Raw genomic sequence first — 14261 nt, forward strand, 5'->3', positions numbered from 1 at the left:
GGTATTTATAAAATCTGGGTTAAGGACATATCAGAAATCTGATTTATATAATCTGAGTCGAGGACATTAAACAAACCCTGATTTATATAATCTGGGTCGGGGACATTGAACAAACCTGATTTATAAAATCTGGGTCGGGGACATTGAACAAACCTGATTTATAAAATCTGGGTCGGGGACATTGAACAAACCTGATTTATAAAATCTGGGTAGGGGACATTGAACAAACCTGATTCATATAATATGGGTCGAGGACATTTCAGAAATCTGATTTATATAATCTGGGTCGAGGTCATTAAACAACCCCTGATTTATATAATCTGGGTCGAGGTCATTAAACAACCCCTGATTTATATAATCTGGGTCGAGGACATTAAACAACCCCTGATTTATATAATCTGGGTCGAGGACATTAAAAAAAACCCTGATTTATATAATCTGGGTTGAGGACATTGAACAAACCTGACACTCTTTCAGTTCAGCATGTTTTACGTCAACACTGAGCCCAATACGGATGTTTGATGACTTCAACACAGTTGTGTCACTTTGCAAAAGGTCATTCATTTGAAAACATACTTGTTACTCCATTATTAAAGCTTATCACAGGCCCAATACTATAGTCCTGGATGTTTTGGTTACTGAGATGTTCTTAGCATATTGAATACATCTGACTTCGGTGAACACAGGTTTTAACAATTGCAGGTTAGTGGAATTTATGGGGCAGTTTTACTGTCGTAATAGTGATCTCATTGAGAAACAATACTTCTTTGTAATATATTAAGATGAACGTGACATACTTCCTTGGATTGACCAATACTTATGTGGCGGGTGTTATCGATGAAGCAGTTGACGCTTAATCTTCCGGAACACCTGGTCTTATTTTCCTTGTACTTTAGCATGAGTCTCTATGTAAATCTTTCTTTTGTTCATATTTCTCCCTTTTTTCTTGAATTTGAGTTTGGATTATATTTATTTATTTTGTACTGTTGTTACAGCTGTTAATATCGTGTTCCTTGCTTAGAAGTCAGAACTGTACATGCTTTGGTCACTATTAACATGGTTTACAGTGGTGTGAATGACATTAACTCTAAGACTGATGTACCGCAGATTCGCAAGTCCGTCTTATATAAGTGATTTTTTTCTCGTTCCGTTCTGTCTCAGTATTAACGATAAAAGTTTTTGTAGGTAAAGAAAGGATTGTGCTTGTATGGCCGTTCAAAAGACAAGTTAGCTGCACATTTCAATCAAACTTAAGATTAGATCAAAACATGGCCTGTAGGTTATGGAAAACATTAGGATTAAACGATCACCGGCAGTGTCTATCAACTCGATATCATGAATGTACAAACGATTCTTATCTAAGATGTGACCCGTTGAGGGTAAGTTGAGACGTTGACATGGCAACTCCATGTTACAGATTCTAGTCAACATCTACGGCATGTCGCATCGTACCCTGTAGTACTAACTACCCAGACAACAGATTTATACTGACACAAGGTACCTAGTAGAAATCACGCCAACAACATCAATATATACTGTTACTGATGTGATATCCTTACGTAAAATTACACAAATTATACTGGAATGTAAACGTGATGATTGATCAGAGCTATAAGTAAAAGTCCCCCATGTAACCATGACAAGGTATATACGTAGTGACATACATGTATAACAGTGTTCGGACAAACTTTCTGCCATACCTCTGGTGTAAAGTTATGTAGATTGGCCTTACTGTATCTAACTTTAAGTTACTTAAATGTGCTATTCACTTGTGTGAATAATTTAATCGTTAAGTAGATGGTATTGATGTGCACCAGAAATAAGAACACGAAACTTTGAGTCTTTGAAATATGCAGGAAAAGTGATACACGAAGTGGACACTGCTGAAGTTATGTAAAAGTGTATTATGTTTTGTGAATATACTGATAACTATCTTTACTGTCCCTATATAACGTATGTATCAAGTTATGTATACAGCTAACACCAGCTGTCCCTATTTAACGTGTGTATCAAGTTATGTATACAGCTAATACCAGCTGTCCCTATATAACGTATGTATCAAGTTATGTATACAGCTAACACCAGCTGTCCCTATATAACGTATGTATCAAGTTATGTATACAGCTAACACCAGCTGTCCCTATATAACGTATGTATCAAGTTATGTATACAGCTAACACCAGCTGTCCCTATATAACGTATGTATCAAGTTACGTATACAGCTAACACCAGCTGTCCCTATATAACGTGTGTATCAAGTTATGTATACAGCTAACACCAGCTGTCCCTATAAAACATATGTATCAAGTTATGTATACAGCTAACACCAGCTGTCCCTATATAACGTGTGTATCAAGTTATGTATACAGCTAACACCAGCTGTCCCTATATATAACGTGTGTATCAAGTTATGTATACAGCTAACACCAGCTGTCCCTATATAACGTGTGTATCAAGTTATGTATACAGCTAACACCAGCTGTCCCTATATAACGTAGTTATCAAGTTATGTATACAGCTAACACCAGCTGTCCCTATATAACGTGTGTATCAAGTTATGTATACAGCTAACACCAGCTGTCCCTATATAACGTATGTATCAAGTTATGTATACAGCTAACACCAGCTGTCCCTATATAACGTGTGTATCAAGTTATGTATACAGCTAACACCAGCTGTCCCTATATAACGTGTGTATCAAGTTATGTATACAGCTAACACCAGCTGTCCCTATATAACATATGTATCAAGTTATACAGCTAACACCAGCTGTCCCTATATAACGTATGTATCAAGTTATGTAACACCAGCTGTCCCTATATAACATATGTATCAAGTTATGTAACACCAGCTGTCCCTATATAACGTAGTTATCAAGTTATGTATACAGCTAACACCAGCTGTCCCTATATAACATATGTATCAAGTTATGTAACACCAGCTGTCCCTATATAACGTATGTATCAAGTTATGTATACAGCTAACACCAGCTGTCCCTATATAACGTATGTATCAAGTTATGTATACAGCTAACACCAGCTGTCCCTATATAACATATGTATCAAGTTATGTATACAGCTAATACCAACTGTCCCTATATAACATATGTATCAAGTTATGTATACAGCTAACACCAGCTGTCCCTATATAACGTGTGTATCAAGTTATGTATACAGCTAACACCAGCTGTCCCTATATATAACGTGTGTATCAAGTTATGTATACAGCTAACACCAGCTGTCCCTATATAACATATGTATCAAGTTATGTATACAGCTAACACCAGCTGTCCCTATATAACGTGTGTATCAAGTTATGTATACAGCTAACACCAGCTGTCCCTATATAACGTGTGTATCAAGTTATGTATACAGCTAACACCAGCTGTCCCTATATAACGTGTGTATCAAGTTATGTATACAGCTAACACCAGCTGTCCCTATATAACGTATGTATCAAGTTATGTATACAGCTAACACCAGCTGTCCCTATATAACGTATGTATCAAGTTATGTAACACCAGCTGTCCCTATATAACGTAGTTATCAAGTTATGTATACAGCTAACACCAGCTGTCCCTATATAACGTATGTATCAAGTTATGTATACAGCTAACACCAGCTGTCCCTATATAACATATGTATCAAGTTATGTAACACCAGCTGTCCCTATATAACATATGTATCAAGTTATGTATACAGCTAATACCAACTGTCCCTATATAACATATGTATCAAGTTATGTATACAGCTAGTATACAGCTAACACCCTATATAACGTGTGTATCAAGTTATGTATACAGCTAACACCAGCTGTCCCTATATATATATAACGTGTGTATCAAGTTATGTATACAGCTAACACCAGCTGTCCCTATATAACGTGTGTATCAAGTTATGTATACAGCTAACACCAGCTGTCCCTATATATAACGTGTGTATCAAGTTATGTATACAGCTAACACCAGCTGTCCCTATATAACGTGTGTATCAAGTTATGTATACAGCTAACACCAGCTGTCCCTATATAACGTAGTTATCAAGTTATGTATACAGCTAACACCAGCTGTCCCTATATAACGTATGTATCAAGTTATGTAACACCAGCTGTCCCTATATAACGTATGTATCAAGTTATGTAACACCAGCTGTCCCTATATAACGTATGTATCAAGTTATGTAACACCAGCTGTCCCTATATAACGTATGTATCAAGTTATGTATACAGCTAACACCAGCTGTCCCTATATAACGTATGTATCAAGTTATGTAACACCAGCTGTCCCTATATAACGTATGTATCAAGTTATGTAACACCAGCTGTCCCTATATAACGTATGTATCAAGTTATGTATACAGCCAACACCAGCTGTCCCTATATAACATATGTATCAAGTTATGTAACACCAGCTGTCCCTATATAACGTGTGTATCAAGTTATGTATACAGCTAACACCAGCTGTCCCTATATAACGTAGTTATCAAGTTATGTATACAGCTAACACCAGCTGTCCCTATATAACGTAGTTATCAAGTTATGTATACAGCTATCACCAGCTTTCCCTATATAACGTAGTTATCAAGTTATGTAACACCAGCTGTCCTTATATAACGTAGTTATCAAGTTATGTATACAGCTAACACCAGCTGTCCCTATATAACGTAGTTATCAAGTTATGTATACAGCTAACACCAGCTGTCCCTATATAACGTAGTTATCAAGTTATGTAACACCAGCTGTCCCTATATAACGTAGTTATCAAGTTATGTATACAGCTAACACCAGCTGTCCCTATATAACGTGTGTATCAAGTTATGTATACAGCTAACACCAGCTGTCCCTATATAACGTATGTATCAAGTTATGTATACAGCTAACACAGCTACACGTAGATCAATACATACACCTGTTGACTCCTGATAGTATACTGATATGATTTTTATATATATATATTTTTTTAATTTTCGAGCTTTAATTCAAACTCATGTTTACACATTATTCCGACAAAACAGGAGAAGGTTAAGTAGTTTGGTAATTTATCACTCACACTAAAGCCACAGGTGCCAGCAGGTCAGCTGATAATATTCCAGTATTCCATAGGCAGAAAGTGACCTTATTACTCTGCTTATTTGTGGAAAATATGCTGTTTTTTTTTTGTAATTTATCATTTTATTCAATACAATGAGTTGATACAGAGAGGGAATATACAATGAAACAGCCTATTGCTCATCCATGCAACCCCACACACACCTTTGCACACATGACAGCTCTTATAGTAGCTATTGACATGCTCATACACACAACAATCAAAAACAACTATATACTGTATGCATACACACACACAAACAAACTGTTTCATACACAATCACTATTCATTCTCCCTTGTATATACACATATACTTATCTATAAACAAGTTGTTTCATCCACAGTCACTTTTCATTCTCTTTTGCATCAGAGACATATATAACACACATATGTCTCTGCTTGCATGTACACACATACATGTTTCTGTATAAACAAATTGTTTCATACATAGTCACTATTCATTCTTCCTTACAGATACACACATACATATTTATGTAAAGACAAATTGTTTCATATACGGTCAATATTTAAGTACTTAAACACCACTAACACCCTCACTCATACATACTCTCACCCATCAACACATACACCCTCACACATACACCCTCACACATACCCTCGCACACAGACAGACATACACTCAGACAGACAGACAGACAGACTAGACCAGATCAGACCTGGCCAGACCAGACCAGACAAAACCAGACCAGACCAGACCAGACAAAACCAGACCAGACTGATAAACAATATATTTGCATATAGTCGTAGGAATGTATACATATAAAATAAGATAATATTGAGCTTGTTACTTAAGCCTGTACTTCTTCGCGGATAAAAAATAAAAAAAACAAAAAAGAAACAGCTTCATTCAGGTGCAGCCTGATCAATTTAACTTCGACCGAGCTATCAACAAGATGTAGTCAGCATGGAAGTGCTTACACACTCATTGTATTGTTTTTTTTTTTTTTAAGTTTTTTCAAAAGGAAGAAGAAAGAGAGAGAGAAAAGACTATATACATAAGTAACAACAGGATATTTAGTGGTTGGGATGGCAAGCAACAACTAATGAAAAAAAAAGTTCTGTTTTAATTATATATATTTTCATGTTTTTTTGTGTGTGCAGGGCTACTATGGGTTATTTATTGGATGCTAAGGAGCTGTTTTTAAAAGAGTTGTGTGTGCTTGTAAATTCGGTCACACCTGTGTCTACCAAAATTTTCTGTGAACAAATTTGTTGTTTTAACATGTGTCATTTCTATGAGACTAACATCGAGACGGATATATACAATCTTTTATGAAATAAAATCATAGTAAAGAAAAGTTATATTTAAAAGGTTTTAAAGTAAAACAAATAAATCTTACTGAACCTTATCAATAACGTCACAGTTCATATTATGACATCACAATCGATATCTGAATAACGCATTGAAAAATTCATAACATATTGTCACAAAATCTTCAATAATTCTTTGCTGACTGGGATAACAATTTGTCACCTTCATCATGACCTGAAACGTCAGTATATCAAAAGAAAAATACATGTTGATCATTATATACTGGATAAAACTACCGTATACAAGGTAATCATTCTACAGTATACAAACAGTATACAAAAGTATACAAGGTAATCATTCTACAGTATACAAACAGTATACAAGGTAATCATTCTACAGTATACAAAATCATTCTACAGTATACAAACAATATACAAGGTAATCATACAGTATACAAACAGTATACAAGGTAATCATTCTCCAGTATACAAACAGTATACAAGGTAATCATTCTACAGTATACAAACAGTATACAAGGTAATCATTCTACAGTATACAAACAGTATACAACGTAATCATTCTACAGTATACAAGGTAATCATTCTACAGTATACAAACAGTATACAAGGTAATCATTCTACAGTATACAAACAGTATACAAGGTAATCATTCTACAGTATACAAGGTAATCATTCTACAGTATACAAACAGTATACAAGGTAATCATTCTACAGTATACAAACAGTATACAAGGTAATCATTCTACAGTATACAAACAGTATACAAGGTAATCATTCTACAGTATACAAACAGTATACAAGGTAATCATTCTACAGTATACAAGGTAATCATTCTACAGTATACAAACAGTATACAAGGTAATCATTCTACAGTATACATATACAAGGTAATACTACAAACAGTATACAAGGTAATCATTCTACAGTATACAAACAGTATACAACGTAATCATTCTACAGTATACAAACAGTATACAAGGTAATCATTCAACAGTATACAAACAGTATACAAGGTAATCATTCTACAGTATACAAGGTAATCATTCTACAGTATACAAACAGTATACAAGGTAATCATTCTACAGTATACAAACAGTATACAAGGTACAGTATACAAACAGTATACAAGGTAATCATTCTACAGTATACAAACAGTATACAAGGTAATCATTCTACAGTATATAAGGTAATCATACAGTATACACAGTATACAAGGTAAATTCTACAGTATACAAGGTAATCATTCTACAGTATACAAACAGTATACAAGGTAATCATTCTACAGTATACAAACAGTATACAAGGTAATCATTCTACAGTATACAGTATACAAGGTAATCATTCTACAGTATACAAACAGTATACAAGGTAATCATTCTACAGGTAATACAATTATACAGTATACAAACAGTATACAAGGTAATCATTCTACAGTATACAAACAGTATACAAGGTAATCATTCTACAGTATACAACAAACAGTATACAAGGTAATCATTCTACAGTATACAAACAGTATACAAGGTAATCATTCTACAGTATACAAACAGTATACAAGGTAATCATTCTACAGTATACAAACAGTATACAAGGTAATCATTCTACAGTATACAAACAGTATACAAGGTAATCATTCTACAGTATACAAACAGTATACAAGGTAATCATTCTACAGTATACAAACAGTATACAAGGTAATCATTGTATACAGTATACAAGGTAAAACAGTATACAAGGTAATCATTCTACAGTATACAAACAGTATACAAGGTAATGTTTCTACAGTATACAAGGCTTCAGTGATTGTACAAGGTAATACAAACAGTATACAAGGTAATCATTCTACAGTATACAAACAGTATACAAGGTAAAACAGTATATACAAGGTAATCATTCTACAGTATACAAACAGTATACAAGGTAATCAGCTATACAAACAGTATACAAGGTAATCATTCTACAGTATACAAACAGTATACAAGGTAATCATTACAGTATACAAACAGTATACAAGATCTACAGTCTACAAACTTTGTAATCATTAACAGTATACAAGAAATCAAGGTAAGTTTAATCCACAGTATACATGGTAATCATTACCTACCTATTGTACGTCCTTTCAGTGACCACAGTATACAAGCCCGTAATCATTGTAACAGTATACAAACAGTTACCACCATCATTCTACAGTATACAAACAGTAGTCCTTTCAAGATATAAACCCACAACCCCTACAGTATACAAACAGTATACAAGGTCTCCAGTTACCACATGTACCCAACGTGTATCCAGTATCCTGAGACAGGTATCGTGTGAACAGTATAAAACAAAACTAGTGTAATAAAAACAGTATACAAGGTATAAACCTTACCACGTGTGACCTATACAAACAGTATACAACCAACCCCTAAGTTATAAACAACAGGGTCTCCTTACCACATGTTATCCAGTCCTTTCTGAGACCTATAGACCCACCAACCCCTAACGTTGTTACAAGGTCTCCTTACCACCTATATAACAAAACCACGTGTGAAGTAGATAAACAAGTAACGTGTGATTGTAGATTTGGAAGATAAAACTGGTTGTAAAACAGGGTAAACTCCTATAAACAAAACCAAGTAAACAAACATGAAGGTATAAACAAAACCACGTGTTAAGGTATAAACAAAAACACGTCTGAACATATAAACAAAACCACGTCTGAAGGTATAAACAAAACCACGTGTTAAGGTATAAACAAAAACACGTGTGAAGGTATAAACAAAACCACGTCTGAAGGTATAAACAAAACCACGTCTGAAGGTATAAACAAAACCACATCTGAAGGTATTAACAAAACCACGTGTGAAGATATAAACAAAACCACGTCTGAAGGTATAAACAAAACCACGTCTGAAGATATACAAAAACAAAAACACGTGTGAAGGTATAAACAAAACCACGTGTTAAGGTATAAACAAACCCACGTCTGAAGATATAAACAAAACCACGTCTGAAAATATAAACAAACCCACGTGTGAAGATATAAAGAAAACCACGTGTGAAGGTATAAACAAAACCACGTGTTAAGGTATCAACAAAACCACGTCTGAAGGTATAAACAAAACCACGTGTGAAGGTATAAACAAAACCACGTCTGAAGATATAAACAAAACCACGTGTGAAGGTATAAACAAAACCACGTGTGAAGATATAAACAAAACCACGTCTGAAGGTATAAACAAAACCACGTCTGAAGATATAAACAAAACCACGTGTGAAGGTATAAACAAAACCACGTGTTAAGGTATAAACAAAACCACGTCTGAAGATATAAACAAAACCACGTCTGAAGGTATAAACAAAACCACGTCTGAAGGTATAAACAAAACCACGTCTGAAGATATAAACAAAACCACGTGTGAAGGTATAAACAAAACCACGTCTGAAGGTAATAACAAAACCACGTGTGAAGATATAAACAGAACCACGTCTGAAGATATAAACAAAACCACGTCTGAAGATATAAACAAAACCACGTCTGAAGGTATAAACAAAACCACGTCTGAAGATAAAAACAAAACCACGTCTGAAGATATAAACAAGACCACGTCTGAAGATATAAACAAAACCACGTCTGAAGATATAAACAAACCCACGTGTGAAGGTATAAACAAAACCACGTGTTAAGGTATCAACAAAACCACGTCTGAAGATATAAACAAAACCACGTCTGAAGGTATATACAAAACCACGTCCGAAGATATAAACAAAACCACGTGTTAAGGTATAAACAAAACCACGTCTGAAGATATAAACAAAACCACGTCTGAAGATATAAACAAAACCACGTCTGAAGGTATAAACAAAACCACGTATGAAGATATAAACAAAACCACGTGTGAAGATATAAACAAAACCAAGTCTGAAGGTATAAACAAAACCACGTCTGAAGATATAAACAAAACCACGTCTGAAGATATAAACAAAACCAAGTCTGAAGGTATAAACAAAACCACGTCTGAAGATATAAACAAAACCACGTCTGAAGATATAAACAAAACCACGTCTGAAGGTATAAACAAAACCACGTCTGAAGATATAAACAAAACCAAGTCTGAAGATATATACAAAACCACGTCTGAAGATATAAACAAAACCAAGTCTGAAGGTATAAACAAAACCACGTATGAAGGTATAAACAAAACCACGTGTGAAGATATAAACAAAACCACGTCTGAAGGTATAAACAAAACCACGTGTGAAGGTATAAACAAAACCACGTGTGAAGATATAAACAAAACCACGTCTGAAGATATAAACAAAACCACGTGTGATATAAACAAAACCACGTGTGAAGATATAAACAAACCCACGTGTGAAGATATAAACAAAACCACGTCTGAAGGTATAAACAAAACCACGTCTGAAGATATAAACAAAACCACGTCTGAAGATATAAACAAAACCACGTGTGAAGATATAAACAAAACCACGTCTGAAGGTATAAACAAAACCACGTCTGAAGATATAAACAAAACCACGTCTGAAGATATAAACAAAACCACGTATGACGGTATAAACAAAACAGCGTCTGAAGATATAAACAAAACCACGTCTGAAGGTATAAACAAAACCACGTCTGAAGGTATAAACAAAACCACGTCTGAAGATATAAACAAAACCACGTGTTAAGATATAAACAAAACCACGTCTGAAGGTATAAACAAAACCACGTGTTAAGGTATAAACAAAACCACGTGTGAAGGTATAAACAAAACCACGTGATAAGGTATCAACAAAACCACGTCTGAAGATATCAACAAAACCACGTGTGAAGGTATAAACAAAACCACGTGTTAAGGTATAAACAAAAACACGTCTGAGCATATAAACAAAACCACGTCTGAAGGTATAAACAAAACCACGTGTTAAGGTATAAACAAAAACACGTGTGAAGGTATAAACAAAACCACGTGTTAAGGTATAAACAAACCCACGTGTGAAGATATAAACAAAACCACGTGTAAACAAAACCACGTGTGAAGATATAAACAAAACAGTGTCTGAAGATATAAACAAACCCACGTGTGAAGATATAAACAAAACCACGTGTGAAGGTATAAACAAAACCACGTGTGAAGGTATAAACAAAACCACGTCTGAAGATATAAACAAAACCACGTCTGAAGATATAAACAAACCCACGTGTGAAGGTATAAACAAAACCACGTGTTAAGATATCAACAGAACCACATCTGAAGATATAAACAAGACAACGTCTGAAGATATAAACAAACCCACGTGTGAAGGTTTAAACAAAACCACGTGTTAAGGTATCAACAAAACCACGTCTGAAGATATCAACAAAACCACGTCCGAAGGTATAAACAAAACCACGTCTGAAGATATCAACAAAACCACGTCTGAAGATATAAACAAGACCACGTCTGAAGATATAAACAAAACCACGTCTGAAGATATAAACAAACCCACGTGTGAAGGTATAAACAAAACCACGTGTTAAAGTATAAACAAAAACACGTCTGAAGATATAAACAAAACCACGTCCGAAGATATAAACAAAACCACGTGTGAAGGTATAAACAACACCACGTGTGAAGGTATAAACAAAACCACATATAAACAAAACCACGTGTGAAGATATAAACAAAACCAAGTCTGAAGGTATAAACAAAACCACGTCTGAAGATATAAACAAAACCACGTCTGAAGGTATAAACAAAACCACGTGTGAAGGTATAAACAAAACCACGTCTGAAGATATATACAAAACCACGTCTGAAGATATAAACAAAACCACGTCTGAAGATATAAACAAAACCACGTGTGAAGATATAAACAAAACCACGTCTGAAGATATAAACAAAACCACGTCTGAAGATATAAACAAAACCACGTCTGAAGATATAAACAAAACCACGTCTGAAGGTATAAACAAAACCACGTCTGAAGATATAAACAAAACCACGTTTGAAGGTATAAACAAAACCACGTCTGAAGGTATAAACAAAACCACGTGTGAAGATATAAACAAAACCACGTGTTAAGGTATCAACAAAACCACGTCTGAAGATATCAACAAAACCACGTCCGAAGGTATAAACAAAACCACGTGTTAAGGTATAAACAAGACCACGTCTGAAGATATAAACAAAACCACGTATAAACAAAACCACGTGAAGGTATAAACAAAACCACGTGATAAGGTATCAACAAAACCACGTCTGAAGATATCAACAAAACCACGTGTGAAGGTATAAACAAAACCACGTGTGAAGGTATAAACAAAACCACGTCTGAATGTATAAAGAAAACCACGTCTGAAGATATAAACAAAACCACGTCTGAAGGTATAAACAAAACCACGTCTGAAGGTATAAACAAAACCACGTCTGAAGGTATAAACAAAACCACGTCTGAAGATATAAACAAAACCACGTCTGAAGATATAAACAAAACCACGTGTGAAGATATAAACAAAACCACGTCTGAAGATATAAACAAAACCACGTGTGAAGGTATAAACAAAACCACGTCTGAAGATATAAATAACACCACGTGTGAAGGTATAAACAAAACCACGTCTGAAGATATATACAAAACCACGTCTGAAGATATAAACAAAACCACGTCTGAAGGTATAAACAAAACCACGTCTGAAGGTATAAACAAAACCACGTGTGAAGATATAAACAAAACCACGTCTGAAGATATAAACAAAACCACGTCTGAAGATATAAACAAAACCACGTCTGAAGGTATAAACAAAACCACGTCTGATATATACAAAACCACGTCTGAAGTATAAACAAAACCACGTCTGAAGTTTTAGGTACAAAACCACGTCTGAAGATATATACAAAACCACGTCTGAAGATATAAACAAAACCACGTCTGAAGATATATACAAAACCACGTCTGAAGATATAAACAAAACCACGTCTGAAGGTATAAACAAAACCACGTCTGAAGATATAAACAAAACCACGTCCGAAGATATAAACAAAACCACGTGTTAAGGTATAAACAAAACCACGTGTGAAGGTATCAACAAAACCACGTCTGAAGATATCAACAAAACCACGTCTGAAGATATAAACAAAACCACGTCTGAAGATATAAACAAAACCACGTCTGAAGATATATACAAAACCACGTCTGAAGATATAAACAAAACCAAGTCTGAAGATATAAACAAAACCACGTCTGAAGATATAAACAAAACCACGTCTAAAGATATAAACAAAATCACGTCTGGAGATATAAACAAAACCACGTGTGAAGATATATACAAAACCACGTGTGAAGATATAAACAAAACCACGTCTGAAGATATAAACAACACCACGTGTGAAGATATAAACAAAACCACGTCTGAAGATATAAACAAAACCACGTCTGAAGGTATAAACAAAACCACTTTTGAAGGTATAAACAAAACCACGTCTGAAGATATAAACAAAACCACGTCTGAAGATATAAACAAAATAGCGTCTGGAGATATTAACATACCAACGTGTGAATAAGTTTGACATTACCAGACATTTTTTCTTAGTACCGATAATATTCGATCACATTAAAATTGAATGGAATTAAGAACTCCCTACATATAATTACCTTTTAAACGACCTTCATTTAATCACTTTCATTTCCTATATAAGAACTGTACTATGCAAAATTTAGGGAGGGGAAAGAAACATGTCATTTAAGAAGGTAACAGGAGAGACTCTGCTGTAATGAAACATCTGTTTTGTTATCATTTACCTTAGTCAAACAATCCAGTCTGTATTACTGCTATTTTAATATCCATACTGTTCCTTATTTTGATGACCTTGTTTCAAATTTACTCTGACAACGATGACTGTGTAACACTATATTT

The sequence above is a fragment of the Ylistrum balloti genome, unplaced genomic scaffold, assembly GCF_031769215.1.
Source record: "Ylistrum balloti isolate Yb309-2 unplaced genomic scaffold, AGI_CSIRO_Ybal_v1 Utg369764, whole genome shotgun sequence".
NCBI lineage: Eukaryota > Metazoa > Mollusca > Bivalvia > Pectinida > Pectinidae > Ylistrum > Ylistrum balloti.